This window comes from Podarcis filfolensis (assembly GCF_964270895.1).
Source record: "Podarcis filfolensis genome assembly, chromosome: 4".
Classification (NCBI taxonomy): Eukaryota; Metazoa; Chordata; class Lepidosauria; order Squamata; family Lacertidae; genus Podarcis; species Podarcis filfolensis.
This window is the reverse complement of record NC_139607.1, coordinates 80,007,198-80,029,284: the sequence shown is the minus strand read 5'-3', so window position 1 is coordinate 80,029,284 and position 22,087 is coordinate 80,007,198. Positions and strand designations below refer to the sequence as shown.

General features: G+C 44.2%; 1 long non-coding RNA gene across 2 annotated transcripts in view; it reads left to right on the top strand.

Annotated features, from left to right (window-relative positions):
• The window catches only part of LOC310760609, a 103,608-nt gene that overhangs the window by 5,160 nt on the left and 76,361 nt on the right, over positions 1-22,087 (top strand). Inside the window, exons 1-2 of one of the 2 annotated variants that reach the window (XR_014547056.1) lie at positions 3,911-6,961; positions 8,123-8,230. This is a non-coding gene — a long non-coding RNA (uncharacterized lncRNA). Of the gene's footprint in view, positions 1-3,910; positions 6,962-8,122; positions 8,231-22,087 lie in introns of those variants that run through there. The other variant, XR_014547057.1, reaches the window with a different exon arrangement.

Below are 22,087 nucleotides of genomic sequence, written 5' to 3'. Positions count from 1 at the left end.
GAAATTGTTGGTAATTTATTTACAGCTTGCAATGTAATGTAAGAACATAAGACAAGGTTGATGGATCAAGCCATTGGCCCATCTAGCCAAGCATCCTGTTCTCACACTGGTCACCAGAAGCTTGTAGGAAGTCTGCAAGCAGGGCATGAGTGCAAGAGCACTCTGCCCATCTGCAGTTCCCCGTAACTGGTATTCTGAGGCATAAAAGGGCATTTTTGACCTTGAGAAGAAGTTGGAACCTTCAGCTAGGAGCATAAGTATTTCACAGTGGGGCACCAAGATTGACGCTTATAACTGAATATGAATACACATCATTCTGCTAGTGGAGCATGGTGGGAAGAACCTTGGGACTATGGGCAGTTGGTATTTTGGAGTGGAATTCAGCCACAAATTCAGGTTGTGCAGTTATAGCCGATTGACAGGTCTTGCACAACAAATCCACTTCCCCCAAAAGATCAGACCTTTTGAAGTAAAGAAAATGACGGGAAAATTTACTGGGAAGTGTGGGATATAAATATTAGCAGTGACCATTTGTCTGTCTGTCTGTCTGTCTGTCTGTCTGTCTGTCTGTCTGTCTGTCTGTCTCTGCTTTCTACCACCAAGGCAAGTAGCTAGGCCTGCAACATAGAAACAGCACAAGGCCTCGAACTCTGACAGTTACACTCTGACATCAACAGAGGCCATGAAAATCTTTTTCAAAGCATGAAATTTAGACAGCCCTATACACAGCATTTCTCCACAGATAGGTTTGTAGTTTCCTCTGTGTGTAGTAAAATGACACCCATCACATCCAGAGGGGTTGTTTTCTGTTGCTTCTTGTCCTCCCAAAGGCACCCGTGGTGCTACCTTGAGTGAGCAAACAGCAAAATGAGGGATCAGGTGAGTGAGTAGATAAGTCAGTAGCTTCAGAGCTAGTGCCAGGCTATTTGGGACCCTGGGGGACACTAACCACTTGCACCAATAATGTTCTTCTTGCAACCCTAGGGATGACACTTGTTTTGATGCAACAGCCATGTACCTCCCTGCAAACAAATCAGGACGACTGCTCAATGAACAGGTTGAATGGAAGTGCCCTTATACTAGGCGTACTCAGTTCAAATCCACAAAGCTTACTTGGTGATCCCTGTAAGGTAGCTTAGTATAAGATTTATGCCAGTTGCTTGCCTCTCAAAACTAACCTACTTCAAAGATAGGGCTGTTTTGAAGATAACATTGTGAAGAAACCAGCTCCTAGGGGCTGTTGGGGCTTCGGCCCCTACAATAAAATATTTGAGGGGGCTGGGCCTGTGCGAAGTTGATGGGCATTCCCATGCAAATGGTGTGTGTGCACTGCATCATGTGATTAATTATGTGGGGTGGGATTTACCTGTGCCCCCATAATATTTTATTCAAATTGGTACCCCTGACACCAATAGCCTGGGTATTACCAGGAGCACAAATCCATAGTGTTCACTTACCAGGATATGCTGCCTATGGCTTTCTCAGTCCATGTGATTCTGCATCACAGCTGCATGAGAGAAAAAGCAGATACAGTGGTACCTCAGGTTAAGTACTTAATTCGTTCCGGAGGTCCGTTCTTAACCTGAAACTGTTCTTAACCTGAAGCACCACTTTAGCTAATGGGGCCTCCTGCTGCCGCCGCGCCGCCGGAGCACGATTTCTGTTCTCATCCTGAAGCAAATTTCTTAACCTGAGGTAATATTTATGGGTTAGCGGAGTCGGTAACCTGAAGCATATGTAACCTGAAGAGTATGTAACCCGAGGTACCACTGTACTGGGCACAGAAGATAGCAGTCTGTGGTCAGTTTTTCAGTTTGCTTTGTATATGGTAAAATGTAAATACCATGCTACTGCACTTTTGGGTTATTAGTAATGTTCATTAAATATATAGAGATCAGCCGGAGATTAATCTGTTAAAACAGTTAGCAACATTGCCAGTGAAAAGGAATGCCACACAGCTGTGGCACCAAGGGGGAGAGTTAACCTTAAAGAGCAACAAACACAGGGCCTCTCCAGAAGACCTTTATTATTCAGCATCCATCCTGATTTGCTTGCACAATGCTTATGCAGTGGTTATACTATGTTTGGTACTTATTGAGCATTCATTCCAATTTATTCAGCAAAGAACATTCATCCTGCATTCACCTTGATTTGCTTGCAGGTGTTTACACATCTTCGCATTAATCACTCATTCATCCTATGCTTTTTAGTCCATTTACCTATCACTTTCCAAACCGCAAAATGTCTGGTTATTTATGGAATGGGAAACAATGGTGGCGGGAGAAGGACACCAAGAACAAAGGTATATTTCTGACCAAACCACAAAGCTCAACATCCAGGGACAACAAAGCGCAACAGCAGAATCGTTTTTTGTATTACCAAAGGTACCCTGCCTCGGTTCCCAGGCTTAAGCACAGCTGTAAAACTTGAGCTTTGCTGCTACAGAGATGCAGGATAAACAATGCCCCATAAATAAGGAGAGGAGGAGACCACTATGGGAATGAGCAGATCTGTCAGTTTTGGTTTCTCTCAGTTTCTCTTTCTCATTCTGCCAACCTTAAGTTTAATTTTCCATACTACCACATCAGTTAGCATTTTTAAAGTCCTCATTAATATTCATCAGCACTTTACTGCAAATTTATTCTAATATGCATTTTTCTGTTCAATTTTGCCTCATATAAACAATTTTGCAAAGCAACATGCCCTCATATGAAGCATTTTTGTATGTTATTTTCAGCTCTACATAATGCATTTTCAGCACACTTTAGTATATGCATTTCTGTACATATTACTTAGCTGGAGAAATGCATCGCAAAATCTGGAGAAGAGTGAATTTTGAAGGGTGGTTATGTTTCAGCTTGCACCTTGTTTCGAAAAGTGTAAATTAGGTAGGCTCATCTAGAAAAGAAGTCTCCTTCACACAGAATGGTCACTTTACAGAGGATGGTACTCTGTTTGAAGGGCTCTGTCCAGTCCAAATCCCATTTAAAGTTAAAGAACCACAATTTTAAGCTGGACAGCAGACTGTGCAGGCACACAACCACCAGGAAAGCTCTGTATTACATTCTATTTAAACTGAAGTAATTATTTCTAAATTAGCACCTACAGACATAAATGAATACAAGCTGGTTGTTGTTGTTTTGCAAATCTGCCCCCTCCTTTGCCCTCTCTTTTTTTGATGGTTTAGTGATCCCCCTTACAACCTGAAGAATTAAAAACCAATCCCTCTTTGTATTCTTAAAAAAAAATAAAAAATAAAAATAAAGCACACACAGAGAGAGACACTGGGATTATTCTCTTTTTCATTTAACTAGGTCTCGTTTGGTTTTCCTGAAAATCAGTTGAAGATTTTGTTTTCCTGAAAATCATTTTGTTTTCCTGAAAATCAGCTGAAGATTTGTTTCCCATTGCACAATAAGATTTCTTACCTTATGGCTACTGATGTTTGTAATGGGTTGTGTCACTTTCCATCAAAACTGCTTCAAGATGCTTTTTGTTTTGCAGAGATGGAAGGCGCCAATGTTCTGATTACTTTGTAATGTAAAAAGCACAGAAGAGCAGGTGCTTTGGACTAACTGGCCTGTGGACATGATAATTAGACATCCCTTTGGCAGCCTAACCCCCTGCACGCCACACAAACAGGCCTCAGCAGGGTTCAAGTAAATTAAAAGCATTCACTAGGCCTTTTCATATATAAATAACTTAGCATAACTATATATTTCTTCTAAACATTATCCTCTTCCTTTGGGCATTGAATCATTACAATGCAAGATATCTGAGGACATAGATCTATTCTATTTCCCTTTAATATATATATATTGCAGGAGTTGGTCTAGATGACCCTTGGGGTGCCTTTCAACTCTACTATTCTATGTGTATATATTTATTAGCACTGTTACACTGATTTTTTATTTTTTGCTATTGTACGTTTTTCTCACGGCTTTTGCTAATTTTGTGTTGCTTTTATATAATGATTCTTTTACTTTTATTATTGTATTTGTATTATATTTTTTTCATGTGTGAGATGCCCAGAGGTGACAGATGATTGGGCAGGATAAACATGCTGAAATAAAATAAAACAAACAGGATTCAATAGGGTGGAACGTGAGACTACTGCAGAAGGGCATAAACTGGCAGAAGCCTAAGCAAAATGTAGTCAAAAAAGTTGTCACTCAAGCTTTTGTGTAGTTTGTTGTGCAAATGTGGAACTGGGAGATAATGTCTATTCCATTCAACCCATGTTTACTCTGTGAGATCTCTCCTGTCCCAAGTGCATGTGTATGGATTTGGGCTGCTAATGTTTCCCACTGAATCCTCACCTCACAGCCTCCTGTGGTCTGAGCTTAATTGGTTCATGGGTTAACTCTTTGATCACAGAGCAGCATTGCACTTGTAGTGAATCAATCTATGTTCCTACATAGGAACGTAGGGAGCTGTCTTATATCAGCTGTCAGCCCATTGGTCCATTGTATACAATGAATAGCAGCAGCTCTCCAGAGCTTCATACAAGGGTCTCTCGCAGTCGTACCTGAAGATTGAAGCTGAGACCATCTGTATGCAAAGTAGATGCTCCACCACCAAGCTATGACCCCATACCTCAGAACATAAGAAGAGCCTGCTGGATCAGGCCAATGGCTCATCTAGTCCAGCATCCTGTTCTCACAGGGGCCAACCAGATATGTACCTGTGGGAAAACAGCAAACAGGACCTGAGCATAAGAGCATTCTCCCCTCCTGCCATTTCCAGCAACTGGTATTCAGAAGCATTGGTACCTCTGACCTACTGACAAGTGCACATGATTGTGGTGGCTGCCTGAAATCTGCTAGTGTTTGAGAGAGGGACTTCCCATCTGTGACCGCTTGTTTCTGTACAACTACAGCTCATGTGTCACAAAATCCTTGTTTGTGGCAACAGTATGCAAAGCAGCTAGCTCTTATGGCATTTCAAGAAGCCACAAGTCCTAAATGTCAGGCCCTATCCACAATACTAAGATTTACTTTCTTCCTAAAATTGTGCTAAATGCTTATAACAATAACTTTTGTTCAAACACCCCCCCAACTGTTTCCGGTATCAAACATGTTTTCTAAAGCAAAATACCAAATTACTAAATAGAGGTAATATAAAATTTAGCTGGTAACCCTGCCCCACAAACCTACTTGCCCTGCCAGGAAAACCAGCCAGTAGAGAGGCTTTCTCCCCCCTCCCCCTCTTCCTCTATCAGAAAAATCTTGCTACATGATCAACCATAGTAGGTTCGCACTGGAGCATAGAGCTTTGAATACTTAGAGGAGCAAACACTACACAATATCCTTGGAACAATAGGCAGAGAGAGGCAATTGCCCCAGATGCCCGGGGGCAGCATTGAAGAGCCCACCCTGCCATATCTCCTGAGCCATTCCTTTCCATTAGAGATCAGAGCTGTGTGGCTTGTCATACTAGCCTGCTGCCCTCAGGTGCACCAAAGGGCACTTAGGTCACATCTACACCATACATTTCACACACATTTAAAACACATGGCCTCCCCCCGCCCCCAGAAAATCCTGGGAACTGCAGTTTGTTAAGGATGCTGGGAATTATAGCTCTGCCGTAGGTAAAACTGCAGCTTCCAAGATTCTTCAGGAAAAAGTCATGTACCGGTACTTTAAACGTTTGGTATGGATGCTTCTCATATCCCGTGGCCGAAGCAACATTCAATCACCAGTCCAATCAGTTTCTGCACACATGACATGGTTTGCTCCTGCCTCAGGCAAAACAATGTCTTGGGCAAGCCCTGACAAATCCATGGTGTGGTTCACTGGGAGAGCCCTGACGATGCCCATGTACATTTGACAGGAAGGCCAGCAGAGGACAGGATGACTGGGATGCAGGGCAAGCATGCACAGTCCCGCTCTCTCAAACATTGTTTGAGAAGCCTAGGACATCTTCTGAGCAGGACCCAGATTCTGCCATCGTACTGCCTAGGAGCGGAAGCGGGTATATCAGGCACAGAGCCCGGCATAGTATTTGCAAGATTGCAAATGGTCCATGGAGACTGGATTAGAAGGAACAAGCTTTGCTTACCAGTGGGCTGCTTGCAAACAACATATTGCACAAAAACGACAGTGGCCAGATCTCTTCCATGATGACTCTGTGACGCTTCTTAGCTTCCTTTTCCCGCTGGTTTCAACCTTAGCTGATCCCACCCCCTCACTTCAGGGGTAAATCACTTCAGCTCCTGCCGATTAAACAGCAGAGTCCCCTAAACACAATGCCAATGGCTTCTAAGGAAGGCAGGGGCATGCAAGGAAAAAAAATGGTCCCCCATCTTCTTCCCTAATTAATTAAGCAGGAAGATTGAGCTGAAGGCCGAAAAAATATGACTTGTAAACTAACACAGCCAACAGCTCTTTAGGACCCTCTCGGCCTACTAACAGCTCTGTGGTGATATCCCTTGAAGAGGTTGGTTGCGTTTTGGAGGGAAATTCTCTTAACATTTCCTAAGGGTTTTTGAGAAGTTTTTGAGAGAACCGCCTTTTGGTTGTGCCCGTTTGGGAACCTGACAGAAAGTTAACTGAGTGGAGTAAAGTTTGAGGCCCAGGCCATTTCAAATGCCTCCGTTGTCACAGCAACCGGCCCCCTCCCCCACCCAGCACCACCAGGGCTCCTTGCCATGTGAGCTTTGCTTTTAACAGCTTGGAGGGGTGCTCAAGTCACCCACCACCACAGCTCACAGTCCTTTGTACACACTGTCTGTCACTGGTCTGGTGAATTTCTTGCATCACCAAGGCTTCTTGTGCCATTGCATGCAAATGATGCCTCTTGGGAGAAGAAAGTACCCCTAAAGGGGACACCCATTACAAAACTAGCATCCTGAAAAGTCGAAAAGGCATACCTACCTCTGGCAGGATCCTTCATGCTACAAAGCTGATGATGAGCCTTAAGCGACAGGGAGGAAAAGAGACAGACCTCTGCAATAAGCAAGGCAAATCCACAGAACACAGCAGGGATGGGCTACTAGTTTGCCTCTCATACTTTTTGAAATCTACATCCTCTGAGTGTTGCACAAAAACCTCAGGAGGGACCTGGTCCCCCCGCCCTCCAAAACAAATTCTGGTGGGAGTGTCCCAAAACCAGATTCAAACTTGCTGGCCTAGCACACTCTAAAGCCAACGCCATTAACTACAGAATTTAGAAAAGAGAAACAGAAGCAAACTGAAATTCTGATCCCCCTCCCCTTTTCTCTTGCCCTTCCTATTCTGAGCCAATACCAATGCATTGAAAAGGTGGAGCTTGCCTTTTATTCCCATTAATCCCCTAACAATAAGAAATCAGAGAGGGGTTTAGAATTTAAAAAGATGGAGGCTTTTGAGAGACACCGTCAACAATCATGCTGAACAGAGAAAGCAAGGTCTTGGATCTCTTTATGCTAAGTAACCAACATTGGTGGCTGGCAGGAAAATAAAGCTGGCTAACTGCTGCATGTCCTCAGCTTTTACAAGTGTGAGCAATTTATCTTAATGTTCAAAGACCAAAAGATAAGCTTTCCCCGCCCCCCAACTGTGCTTGCATCATATACACAAGGCGTTGCTAATGCTGTGTCCAAATGTTGGCTCATCCCTGGTGCTTCAGAGGTTGCTGGAATGCCAACTTCCTTCAACCCCAGCCAGCATGACCGTTGACTAACTGGAGTCACTCCACCAAAAGCCTAAAGCTCCAATGATGAGCCACTCCAGACATATACCAACATGCATATGGTGGATTGCAGTAGCAGCTCCCCTCCCTATACAAGTCTTTAAGGCTAGGATGGGAGGTCTGTAGCCTTTGATGTGACTTTGATTCCCATCCGCTCCAGCCAGCAATGCCAATAGAGGGAATAAGGCTTGTAGTCCAGCAACATCTGGAGGGCACTAGGAGTAATGGTTAGAGTGTTGGACTATGACCTAGGAGACCAGGGTTTGAACCCCCACTCAGCCACGATGGTGACCTTGGGCCAGCAACCATCTCTTAGCCTAACCTACATCACAGGGTTGTTGTGAGGAGGAAATGGGGAGGAAGAAAAAACATATACACCACCTTGAGATCCTTGGAAAATAAAGGTGACATATAAAGGAAAGGAAATAAATAAATATGCCATTATTTACAGATGACAGACCTCGATTAAAAATAACCATGAGAAGGGAAAGCAGGGGCTTTGAAGTGATCAATCAGCACTGGGCACTTGGACAAGCTGGTTACTGTCTTTTCCACCATGGTGAGATATATGGTTTTCTATTTCTGATTTTATTCTTTTATTTGCTGTGATTTTTGTTTTATTGCATATTTTAATTGAGAATGTTTTAATGCCCCAATGGAATGCTATTGTGCATTTTTATTATTGGTTAAATAGTTCTAAACAGCTTAGAAGCTATTTTGGCATATAGGTGTTCTATAAATTAATAAGAAATAAGAATTGTTTACATTAGAGTAATTGGTTGAAATGCAATTGTCATACTCAAAATTAACAGACTTGTTGCTTAAGTTAATTGATTTCAGTCAACTCTATGACTAATTGGGGCATCAACTATTATTTCTAAATTTGCAACTCTCTATATAAATTAGTAGATTCTATGCAAATATGTGTCCCCTTTTTTTTTAGTGGTGTAGACAGTGCTTTTTCTCTTAAAAAATGTTTAGGGGTACTCTCATTTTCCTACTCATATTGAAATACTGCCCCTCAATGAGGCCAAAGGTAGATTCACAAAATGTTTAGGGGTATACGTACCCCTGCGTCCCCCCAGAAAAAAAGCACTGGGTGTAGATAAATGCAGTTAGCAGCAACTTGGTAGAGAAGTATTAAAAGCCACAAAGCACTCTGCTAGCCAAACAGGGAAACAAGAAAGATGACTGCTTTAATATGTTCTGTATCAGCTTGACTCAATAGTAAAGGGTCCCAGAAACACTGGCTGCTGTCCATATGAAAACACTGCAACCTGCTTAAGAACAACTGAACTGTAGTAAGGAGAATAAAAGCCAGGAGGTTTGTTTGAGGTCTCCTCAGACTGCACCCTCTTTATTGAGTATGTTCTGCTCTGCTCATTGTCCTCGCTTTGTTGCATCCACTCTGCTTGTTCTGTTTCTCCTTGTGTGTTCCCGAAAAGAAAAAGGAAAAAAGTGGGGGTGGAGAGAGACAATGCAGTGAATGTCTTGGAGAGAGAGGTCAAGCCTTCTTAAGCAGCTGAAGCCTGAGAGATTTTCTCTTTGATTCCCAACTGGGGCACAAAAGCATCAGACTGCTCCCTCTCCAATGACACTCCCACTGGCACTTTCACACTCTGCGAAACAAAACCAAAGAAATAAAAGGCTGTGGTGAAATAGCCAGTTGTTTAGTTTAGGGTTGGTGACTTCCAGCCTTTTTGCATCTTGAGGTTCATTTATATGCTTACACTCAACCCATGCTTCCAAGCAGTGCTAAGTTCCAAGGGTGCACTAGGAGTAAGGGAGAAATTTAGTGTCGTTTGCACTGTAATGAGAACCTCTGTCATTTGCAGTTTCCAAAACAATATACAAACAGATTTACCCTTCAGAAGTCATACTTCTCCAAAACCTGCAGTGCAATTCTCCACCCCCCGCCAAAAGTGTACAAAAAAGCATATATGCTGAGAAAATGTGCCTAAACATTAATATATTGGTGAAAATATCAAAATACATTGTATTAGGGGAAATTCTTTGCAATGTGTCAGGGAACTGCCATCGGAACTAGAGGAGGAGGCAAGGCTCCACAGCGATGCTGGAGAAGGGCCAAGCAGGGAGAGAGGCAGCTCTCCGGCTGGGGAAGAAAATCAGCGTAACACCAGGGATAGAGGGGGGCCGATGGGGGAAGCGGAGAGGAGGCTCCAGGACTCTTCACCGGAGACCAGCAGGGAGAGCACGGGTACGCCGCTGCCCACGCCCTCCCTGCGCAGAAGACTTCCGCGCAGGGAGAGTAGGCGGCGACTTGGCGTCAAAGAACTTCTTTGCTGGAAGAGGTTCAAGAAACGCCCACTGACGGATTCTGCTAGCGACTGAACAGCCACGGAGAGAATGGCTGTCCAGACAGAAAAGGTTTAACCAGGCAACCTAGCCCAGAGCAGCGGTAACTTACGCACGAGCAACCCCTAAAACCATTACACAATGTGTGCTAAAATACAGACAAATTTTCATGTGGGGTTTTTGTGGGTTTTTAAAAGTCACAAACTGATGTGGAAATGTGGTGAACCAAACTTTACATTGGAAAAACAAACTCAGAAAAGTCAAAATGGGATTGAAGGGTGCATGGTTGCTGTGTCCCCAAACTACCCTCCATGAGCGGCCTTGCATGGCTCGGGAGGGTGGGTCAAGAAGGGTGCAACAGGCACACGCCCCTCAGGTGCATGGCCTGCCATGTCGCCACAACGCATCCCCCCAGCAGCCTTGCAAGGCTGGGATCCAGGCAGGCTGCTGCCACCTGGAGCCCAGCCAGTTAACAGTACTTGGGTGTGAAGCAAGTGTTCCCATGCCAGCACCCACAGCACAGCCCAACCCATGGTCCTTTCCATGAACATTGGTTCCTCCAATGCTGGGAGAGGAGCACTGGGACAGGCCTGTGGGGGGACGCCTGCTTCGCACCCCCTCCAAAATCCATGCCCAGCACCATGGCCCCTTCTGGCACCCCCCTTACTACGCCACTGGCTGGGATTGGTGGTTAAGCACTCTCCCCACTAACCACTACAGTTTGTGGTTGGTTTGCACTGTCTCCCCAAGTCAAGGTCTGGTTTAGCATGTTTTGTGAACTAGCTCAGTGTGGCTTAGTTCAGAGACGAGCACAGTCTTGAGAGGATGAAAAGTCACTAAAAAAAAAAGAAAAGAAAAGAAAAGTCACTAAATAAGAAGTTCGATTTTTCTCAGGTGAACACTGCTCCTTAAAGCACAGAGTGACTTGCAGCACAGGACAGCCCTGGGGACACAACCGTTCAGTTCATCCATTGCAAAACCAACACAGGCAGCTAATTCACTGCCTACCTCTTGAAAGGGACTTGAGGCTTTGAAGCTGGCGTCACCTGTCCACGATGTTGACAGCCATTCATCTGAGCCCACGGAACCACTTTGAAGTCTTCTTATGCCTCTGTTCACAAAAAAGCCCTTGTAGAGGAAAGAGAAGGGATCACAAAACGTGTTTTCTGTGGGTGTCCACATAAATATTTAACAGCAGTGCTCATTTCTTACCCCTTTATATTTCAGTTTGCTAACCAATATCCATCCCATCATCTAGGAATAGAAGCATTTTGACAGGCTGTTGCCCCGGTTTTGTTGCTGCGGGTTGTTCTACTTAAGCTGTGTTTGTGTGTGATATTTGTTTTCAGATAGCTGGTACCGTCACTCTTTGCTAAGTAAAGTGCTATAAATACATAGAACCCTAATGAAACATTCATAAGTATATAGCTGTTTTGATAATAATACCTGTTAGGAAAGCAAGATATGGTGAAACTTTACAGTTTTTTTTAAAACAACACAAATCCAGCCAGAGTTATGAAGGTGTTTGCTGATGGAACCTCATTGCTATCACTCCAGCCAGGAAATCTGTGCTGGCGTTCATTGTGGCACAACTTGTGCCACTAAGGTTCTTTGCAGTCCAAGCCTATACAGTATGTTGACTCAGAAAACCCAAGGATTTCATTTATAGAGTCCCAGTCTCTGTAGCACTGCTACCAAAGGACCTTCAAGTCAGGAGCTTCCTAAAGCAAAACATTTTGGCAGCTAAAGAAGGCAAAAGAGAAACATTTCGCTTCACGACTTTAATATCTGTTATGTAAGTCACTGTAATAAATGTGTAGTTTTAGTGATTAACTACATCCTTCCATGATCTAGAGCAAACTTTTTCTCACTCTTTCCAAAAACACATTAAACTACAATATCAGACTGTCAAAACTACACAAATACAGTGATACCTTGGTTTACAACCATAATCCGTTCTGAAGGTCCGGTTGTAAACCAAAACAGGTTGTAAACCAAGGCGCGCTTATGCCAATGGGGCCTCCAAAAAAAATAATTGGTTGTAATCCCCCAAAAATGGGTTGCAAATCCAAAAAAAGGGACACACACTTCAGGGTTTGACATGGTTGTAATCCAAAACGGTTGCAAACCAAGGTACCACTGTATACAGTAGTATGTAGAATGCATTCATCTGAACAGAGTTGTATTTTACCAACAATATATACTTATATCCATTCTTCCAAAGTCAAGGGCATTGTTCACTCATATTTTTTTAAAAAAATTCTTTTTGTATTCCATCTCTTAGTATAACATCACTTAACTTGGCTAACTGTCCTATATGCCATACTTTACTTATCTTCACACATTAAAATTTTCCCAGTTCTTAGCTATAACCAGCTGTTAGAAATCATTGCAGGATATTCTTTCATTTTAATGACAATACTTTTGAGCTCATCACATACACACCAATGCCACAGAACAGCACTCTTTCAGGGCCTTTTGGGGGGTAGGATGGGGCCCCCAACGTTTCTTTTATACTAGTGCCAATGATATCTCCACATAATGGGGTGGGAATAGTTTTGCATCAATGTTGTAGCCGTGCAGTGGACATTTCAGGTGTGGGGAAGAAGCCGTTCTGCTCCCTGACAGGGAATGCCAGTAAAAAGAAAAAGAATTACAGCCTAGGTGTGCTTCAGGGCCTCAAATGCAACAAAGAAGGAACCCTCCCCCTTTGCAAGCCAAAATTTCAAAAGCATCCCAGGGTCACTCAAATTTTCTAGATATGATCACAACAGGGTAATGAATGCAGGATTTATGCTTGAACAAAGAGGCTACTCTACACATAGGAAACACTATTATTCTGAGAAAAAGGGGTGTTTCACTTTCCATGTTTCTTTTGATGGCTTAGATCCAGCCCCATGTTATGAACCTTTCAATATTACTCCATACAAGACAATACTCCACTTGTAGAGAGATGTCCATGTAGCTCTCCTTCCATGAATTAAGAATTTCCTCTTATTTCCCCCTCCCTCCCTTAGTGACTGAACTGCACATGGAAGCCTTATTAACAGAATGCAGCCACACCGAGCTGTCTCCGTACCAGCAGCCACCGATTTATTGTCCATACAGTTTTATTATTTACGGCAACCTTGCCCGGACCTGCTGCCCTCCAGATGTTGTTCTATTCCAGCTCCCACCATCCCTGACCACTGACCTTGATGGCTGGGGGGGGTGATGGGAGCTGGAGTTCAGCAACATCTGGAAGGCACCAGGCAGAGGGAAAGCTGATCCAGACCATATTTTGCTTTGCACCTTTGTTACTATCCCACTAGTACCTCCATCTGATAGACATGGAGCAGGGGATAAGATACAGTTCATGGTCATATGTAAGGAATATCTGACAGAAGTAGCAGTGGCATGTTTGGGAGGATACTTGGGCAAGATGCTCTCCATATACAGTGGTACCTCAGGTTAAGTGCTTAATTCGTTCCGGAGGTCCGTTCTTAACCTGAAACTGTTCTTAACCTGAAGTACTACTTTAGCTAATGGGGCCTCCTGCTGCTGCCGTGCCGCCACTGCGTGATTTCTGTTCTCATCCTGAAGCAAAGTTCTTAACCTGAGGTACTATTTCTGGGTTAGCGGAGTCTGTAACCTGAAGCGTATGTAACCCGAGGTACCACTGTATGTATGCTTACAATCACTGTTTGAGCAGATGGAATAAGATGAGGGTAGGTCCGTAGACCCCATGGCTTGGAAAGTTAAAAAGGAACTAGTTCTAGTTCAGCATGCATCCAAAAAGGAACTAATTCCAGTTCACATTTGTTTCTTTACAAAATGAACTCATTTGATTCACGTTCAAGTCACAGTTCAATTCAAGTTCATCCAAATGATCCTCAGCATTCAGACGGTTACATGCCGCTGTGATGGAGTATAGATTACTGTATATCAAGAAGACCTCAAAACATACACAGAGAATGGAATGCAACGTGTCTGATTTACTTTCCAACAATGATCACTTTAAGCCTGAAAGGTCCAAGAATCTACAGCATAAAATGCAAGAGAACTAGAAGATGAACTTGAAATTGCTCATAATACCACCCTGAACTAACTCATTCCAAATACTGGAAGTCATACTGCCGTGCCACACTGACAATATTTCTGAGAATGCAGTTTTTCTAACACATACATCAGGTAAACAATGTGGTTTGGCTCTTAACTAGGCTTCTGATGGAAGAAGAGTCCCATGAGCAAAGCTCCACTCATGGAGTGTTCCCATCAGCAGAAGGGGAGAAGGGGACGTTTACTGATTTATTCTTGTGCCAAGCAGAAAACAACAACAACAACTTTATTATTTATACCCCGCCCATCAGGGATATCCAGTAGACCAGCTTGAGGGTTAGCAATGGATATTAGCAAAAATTACCTCTCCCCTGCCTTCTGCTAGTGGGATCCTCTTCTGCATCTTGTTCCCAGCCATTAAAGGAAGGAGTCCTGCCATTCATAGCTGCCTAGTTAGGATCCAAGCCTATGTGTTCTGAGATGTGCTAGAAATAAAAGTAGCAATGAAGTACGCACAGGTGGTAGGTAGCGTGACAAAATTTGCAGAAAAAGCAAAGGAAAAGAACAGCAGCCACATTTGTTGCTCCCTAACCTCCATTTGCCTTATGGAAAAATCAGAGGACGCCCTCATAACCTTTGTTTTTCTAGCCTGGTTAAACAAAATGTGATTAGACACATCTATTCAGCAGTCCTAACCAGACTGACAAGACTCTGATGAATGAGAATGGCCTCAAGCATAGCACCCTTTCTTTTCATTGTCTGTGACTTCCCACATAAGCTGTCTTTCATGCCCTAATTCTCTATGCTGGCCCACAAGCATTTTGGGCTGGAGTATTTTGACAAGTTAATGAAATTTGTTGTGCACTGGGGTAACCTGGACCTAGCTGACACCACCCACCAAATTATACAATGCTGTCAATGTCACCCCTTTGGCAGGGTCTGATGGTCGTGCTACGCGGGTGGAGTAATTTTGGCCTTACACGGACATTTCACCAGTTTGATTACATTTGTGGGACTCTTTCTATTGGTCTTTTATTCTCGCTTTTCCCAGGACATGAATGACCTAGACCATTTAACAAATCGTGGAACACAAAACAAATCTACATTGAATTTAGCAAGTTCACATCTTCGTGATGACGGGAGCTGGATGATTCTGGGAGATCTTAAGAGGATGCTTGTTATTTTTATTTTTATTATTATTTTAATTCCCCATTCCTTGTTCTGAGCAGGAGTCAACTGAACTGACAGCTGAATTTCAGAGCAATGAGATGGTGTCTTCCATTGCACATAAATGCAGGCCAGGCCAAGTGGATGACACTCCGTCACCCAACACATTACCACCCCTTGCCCAACACCACATGTCTCAGCACCACTGAAACAGATGCTGCAATGCTGCAGAGGGGGTGACAGCACGTATCATGTGAGCTGAGAAATGCAATAAATGCCTCCTCAAGTACGTGGCCTGGGCTGGCTGTATTTCTGGCATGCCACTCATTTAGGGGCCATTTCCAATGTCACTATCTGTGATTCTTTGGAAGAAGGCAGCTAGCAAGTACAGACAGCCACTGCCTCTGGCCAGTAACAAGCAAGTACCACTGGGGCACCCCCGCCCCCAGAAGGATGGGACTTACGCAGGGGGCTCAGCAGAACAGCCACTGCTGCTGCACCCTCTCTACTTGCCGCCCGAGTCAGCCACCTTTCTTTGTCTAATGATAGAGCTGGTCCTGTAAAAGGCTTCATTGGATACTGCAATACATCCAGGGTGTGTGTTGCTTTGGTGCTGCATGGGAAGAGCTTGTTGCTTTACCTGATGTTGAGCACAGTGATTCAAATTGTGATTACTGAGACTGATCTCTTGCATGCCCCACCTTGTCCCTGCTCAAATGCAGCTCATGCCATGAAATAGGCAGGTCAAACATGATCTAAAAGAACAAAAATAGTATATTAACTGTAGGAGAATATGGGAAATGAGCTTCCCCCCCCCCCCAGTACCCAACCCATCAACTCTGATACAGCTTTCATCCAAAAGATGTCAGGCTTGTTACCATAATATATGTTTTGTGCCCAGGAGATGAAAGTCTGGCAGGAAAAAATAAAAAACCAAACCAAACAGCTGCTAGCAAGAAAATCTTATGATCAAAATGTGTTTATTTTTTAATTTATTTTTTTTATTTTAAGTCTGAATGATTCATCATGTTTTTGTAAACTCCAGATGAGCTCTTAATTCAAAGCACATGGAGATTTTAGGAGCTGAGCTATTGTGAGTTCCTTGAACAGAAGCTAAGCTTAGAGTTAGTAGCACTTAAGCTATGATTTAAGGGCACCTAATTGTTGGACTGTGGCCAGAATCTTTATAATATAAAATACATCTACTTCTGCTTTCTTACTACCAAACCCCTCCCCTGGACTTTTGGATAGGGTCGCTACCAGCATTTCCTGAAAGAGGCTCTGTGACTTTGACACTTTCACGTATGCCTACCTGGACCTTAAGAGATCATCTTCTGAGGCCGTTTTCAGTTCCCACCACCAAATGAGGGGTGAAGGGTGGCTAGTGGAGGACTTCTCAGTGGTGGCACCTTGCTTGTGGAAGGCTTACCTTATGCCAACACTGTGGTCTTTTCAGTGCCGAGTGAAGACCTTTGTATTTTCCTAGACTTTCAGTGTGTGTGTTTAGATCATTTGTACTGATGGACCATTCCCTGATGCTGGTTTCACTCTGTTTCTGGTCTGGTTCTGTTTTAGATTTCCAGTTTATGTTTTATTGTTGTAACTAAAGTTTTAAATCCTTACTTGTATACTGTATACTTGTATACAACAATCATTGCAAAACAAATAAAGAGACACCTGATGTAACTGGACTTCTTGACAGGATTACTAAGTGTTGAGAAAAGGTTGCCCACTTCAGTATTTTAGCAAGGGAAACCGTCTCTCATGTAGGTGGTCTCCTTCTCCACAGGATGCCATTCGCTGTCCATCACATGTCAAATGACAGCTACTTTGCACGCAAAACAGCCAAAGCAGATGGCACATCCTATTCCCAGCACCAAGGAATGTGAGACAACAAATATCGTAGGACCACTTGCTTAATGACAGAGTACTTTTGAGCCAGCACTGGTTAATTCCAACCATTTCCCCAAAGCAGTGAATGGCAGCAAGCTCATCCAATCAGATGGCACTTCTGGGATTGCAAAAGGCTGAGGGAGGTAGCCCTTCCTCTTCGCTGTTCCAGCATCTCCCTGAATTGCTTGTTTGACAATTGCTTGTCTGAGCTCACTGCTTTTAATCTGGACATTTCTAGGCCTGCAGAAGCCTTGACTGCTGCAGCCTTGACTGATACCAGATTAACAGCTGCCACTCTTGACGCATTGTGGGAGTGAAGGCTAGCACAGCGCTTTGCTTCTTTGCATGTTGTCAGGGTCATGCCCAGCAGAGAGGACTCTCCAGAGGAGGAATTGGCTGCACCTGAGTCGCCAAGAAGTAGGAGCTGGAGCAAGTGATTAGAGCAGAGGCGGGCCAGCAGGAGGCAGGGGATATCTGGCCTTGGGAGGGGTCAGAAGCCAGTCAAGTCAACTGACTCTGATGGGGAAGGATGAGTTGTGGAAGCTTGGACTGCTGTAAACCTGTTACTGAGAAATAAACCTCAGCTGTTATGTACTGAAGTTCTCACCCTGGGCCAGCAGGGGGAAACTAGATAGTTTTCACTCAGGTCCACATATGCAAATAAGGGATTGAAAGTGACGTTCAGTGATTGGATAGTTACAGAAAATTGTTACAGTTGCGTTGTAGTGGAGCTCAATATAAGCAGGCTGGCTGAACCCTTCAGTTCAGTTCTGTTCTGGCCTCTACAAGAGCTGTTTGAAGAATCGCTGTGTCGTCTGATATGTTCACCCACAACTTAACATCAGCTACTTAAACTGCCAGCGTTCCGTGTCTTGTGTGGGAGAAGTGCTAAACTTGACACATGTTATGCTGAGGCAGTTTGCAGCCACCACTGTCACTGCCCCTCAGCATTGTTTAGGAGTATCTTAGGCTCCGAGGTCCCAAACATAGATCTCATAGTCTGGCCCTAATGCAGGGGTGCCAATTTGAATAAAAAATTGGGGGGGGGGAGGTAAGCCCCACCCACATAAGCGAACACAAGACACAGCACACAAACCATTTGAATGACAATGCCCATCAGCTTATGGCGGGCAGTCCCCTCAAATATTTTAAGGTGGGGCAAAGGGACCTCAGCCTCTAGGAGTTGGCTCATATGGCAAAACCAGGGATGCTACTTACCACTGGACATTAGAGTGAAGCTGGTATACCGGGTCCATGCTTTTAATTAGTGTCAGAAATGTCAGCATCATTAGTCTTGTTCCGGACATTGCCCAATGTATCTTCATAAACCTATACATTATAGCAATGAGCCTAACATTAGATTGTTTGCCAGACTTAGCTGGGTTGGCTTTGAGAGATATTGGGAAATGTCAGAATGCTTTCCTTCTAAAATGATCCCAATAATGGATAGAGCACAACATTTATTCGGAGTTTCTCATGTTTACTCTACTGTATAAAGATATGATGCCCTTCGGTGGGAATGGAAATCACATGTGCACTGGTTGGAAATTAGATACCAGTATCTTAAAACAAACAAACAAAAACACTACAAAACTGTGTGTGCATCTGTGTCACACAGGATAACATTTCATGCAGTTTACAAAATTGACTATAACTCACAAAAGCCTATGCCCTTAAAAACAACAACTTGTTAGTCTTTAAGGGGGCTAATTTGTAAGTCAACAAAGATTCTTCATTGCTTTTGCTGCAACAGACCCAGGTAACCCTCTAGAAACAGATGATAACTGGCCTCTATAATTGTCTTGCAGTTTAACAAGATCTGCACAAAACAGTAGTTTAAAACACAGACACTGTCTTAGAGAAAAGCCACTTACAGCTTGGCCGGGGGGGGGGGGGGCTTAGAAGTTGTATTTTATTACTGCCATCTTCTGGCAATAATAATAATTGCAGATTAATTAATACTATGGGGTGGGAGGGGGAGCAGCGACAAGCTTAAATATAGGGCACACCCTCACGATGCTCATTTGGGAGCAGCTGCACCCATGCAGCACATATAGCCCCCCACAGGCCAAACGCAGAGAGGACTTCAGTCTGAATCCGTTCCCTGCCTGCTTAATTGATGAAGAGAACGGCAGGACCAGCGTGGGCAATTTGTGCAGGGCTGGGTGCCTGCTGCTTGTTCCTGCCTTTGAATGAGCCTTTCCAGTACTTCATATTGCAAACCAGGGACACCGGAGGCTTGTTCTAATAGCTGAAAATCCACGCAAAGCATTTTAAAATAACTTTCATCTCCACATATCTAGCAATTTGCTATATTTGAGGATGGAGTGGGATTCACAACGCTTAAAGAGAGTGAGCTGTGAAATCCCTGTGAAATGTTACCTCAGCCATGAACTCACTAAGTCGCCTTAGGCAAGCTGCCTCTTGCAGGCTCAGCCCCCATCGGATCATATTACGGCCAGGAACAGTCGGAGGCACCATTCCACCAAGTACCAGTTGCCTGGGAACAGCAGCAGGAGGGGGCTATGGACCTCATGCCCTGTCTCCGGACTTCCCAAAGGCATTATTATTTATTTTATTTCTATACAGCTCTATACCCAAAGGTCTCAGGGCAGTTCACATAAAGGCTAACATACATAAAATCAAAATACAAACGAGAACCCAAAAGAACCCCTCCTAAAAAGTGCTAGCATGTTTAAAAGGGTATAGGATGTAGATCAGGTCAGGCAAAGGCCTGGTTAAAAAGGAATATTTTTGCCTGGTGCCTTTTGTGAAGGCCCCAGGCGATCTTCCCTGGGGAGAGCATTCCACAGACAAGGAGCCACTGCAGAAAAGGCCAATTCTCGTGTTGCCACCTGGCAGACCTCTTGAGGAGGAGGCACACAAAGAAGGGCCTCAAAAGATGATCTCAGGGTCTGAGTAGGTTCATATGGAAAGAGGCAGTCCTTGAGGTATTATGGTCCTGAGCCGTTTAAGGCTTTATAGGTCAAAACCAGCACTTTGAACTGGGCCTGGAAACTAATTGGTAGCCAATGCAGTCTGACCAGGATCGGTGTAATATGCTCAAACCGTCTTGCTCCAGTTAGCAACCTGGCTGTTGAATTCTGCACCAGCTGAAGTTTCTGAACTGTCTTTAAAGGCTGCCTCACGTATAAAGCATTGCAGTAATCTAACCTTGAGGTTACCAGAGCATAGACAACAGTAGTTAGGCTATCCCTGTCCAGATATGGGCATAGCTGGGCCACCAACCGTAGCTGACGGAAGGCACTCCAGGCCACTGAAGCCACCTGAGCCTCAAGCAACAGCAAAGGCATCCAATTGGCCACTGTGAGAAACGGGATCCTGTTTTAGATAGGCCTTTGGTTTCAACCTGCGGGGCTTTTCTCCTCTGCAATACACCGTGCTACCTTCCAAGGCTGCTGCCAGGATGACTAAAACCATGTGAAGCCAGGGGTGGCTAACCTTTTTCAGCCTAAGGTTGCAGACCCTCCAAGGGACCCTATTTTCCAGGGACAGTCCCAGATTTACAGAACCTGTCCCAGTTTCTGATTTGATCCCAGAATGTCCCACTTTTCCTTAGAACATCTCTGTTTTCATCGGAGAAATGTTGGATGGTGTGGTAGGACATTCCTCTTTTCATTGGAGGGTATGGAGTTATGCAACTCAAGCTAAGGAGATAAGTAACTGTACAACTTTTAGAAGACATCTGAAGGCAGCCCTGTATAGGGAAGTTTTAAAAAATGTTTAATGTTTAATTATGTTTTTATATACCTTGGAAGCCACCTAGAGTGGCTGGGACAACCCAATCAGATAGGCGGGGTATAAATAATAAAATCATTATTATTATGGAATAGGACGTCCCTATTTTCATGGGAGGAATCTTGGAGGGTATGAGGGTGGCATTCAAGGTTGGCCAAGTCTCAGGCCAAGCGCCATGTGCCAGCAGAGATTATGGGCCATATCGGTCACCAAACACTCACCTGCTCCCATGTGCACACACACAGCACTCAGTATACACACAGACAACACATGTCACATAAACCACACACGTGTAAATATAGCACATGCATTCCTCATGTATGCAGACCACATGCATGCAGGCCCACAAACACACCCCGAATTCACCCCCCATAGTTCACACTTCTCCTCCTCTCAGTCCAGTAACATGATGTGGCGATCACAGTGCGAGGCTTGGTGGAGAGGTTCAAATCTCTAGTCTGAGGCTGGAGCTATGGTAAGCATAATTGTTGTCTAAGTCATAGAATCATAGAATTGTGGAACTGGAAAGGACCCCAGTCCAACCCCCCCTGCAATGTGGGAATCTCAACAGGCAGTCCCCCACCCAGTTGAAAACCACCCTTTCCACGCCCTAAAGAGAAGATGCAGCCATTTCCTCCCCCATCACAGTGCTGCTCTGAGAAGAGAGGAACCTCTCCTTCCAGTCCAGTGCTGTAATGGGAAGAAAGATGGAGGCTAGTGGGCAAGCTTTAGCTGTCTCATGGCCTGTGGGGTTTCCACCCCAGCTTTAAAAACTCCAAAGCATTATAGAAATGTTTCTGTGAATGTTTAGTAACCTAGGTAGCCTTATACCAAGTCCTGTATACCTTGGTCCTGTATACCTGAGGGAGCGTCTCCACCCCCACCGTTCAGCCCGGACACTGAGGTCCAGCACCAAGGGCCTTCTGGTGGTTCTCTCACTGTGAGAAGTGAGGTTGCAGGGAACCTGGCAGAGGGCCTTCTCGGTAGTGGCACCCACCCTGTGGAACCCCCTCCCATCAGATGTCAAGGAAATAAGCAACTACCGTATCTTACTTTTAAAAGACATCTGAAGACCGCCCTGTTTAGGGAAGTTTTTAATGTTTAATGCTGTATTGTGTTTTTAATATTTGGTTGGGAGCCGCCCAGAGTGGCTGGGGAAACCCAGCCAGATGGGTAGGGTATAAACTACTACTATAGAATATTCTACTACTACTACCACTATTATTATTATTATAGACTATTG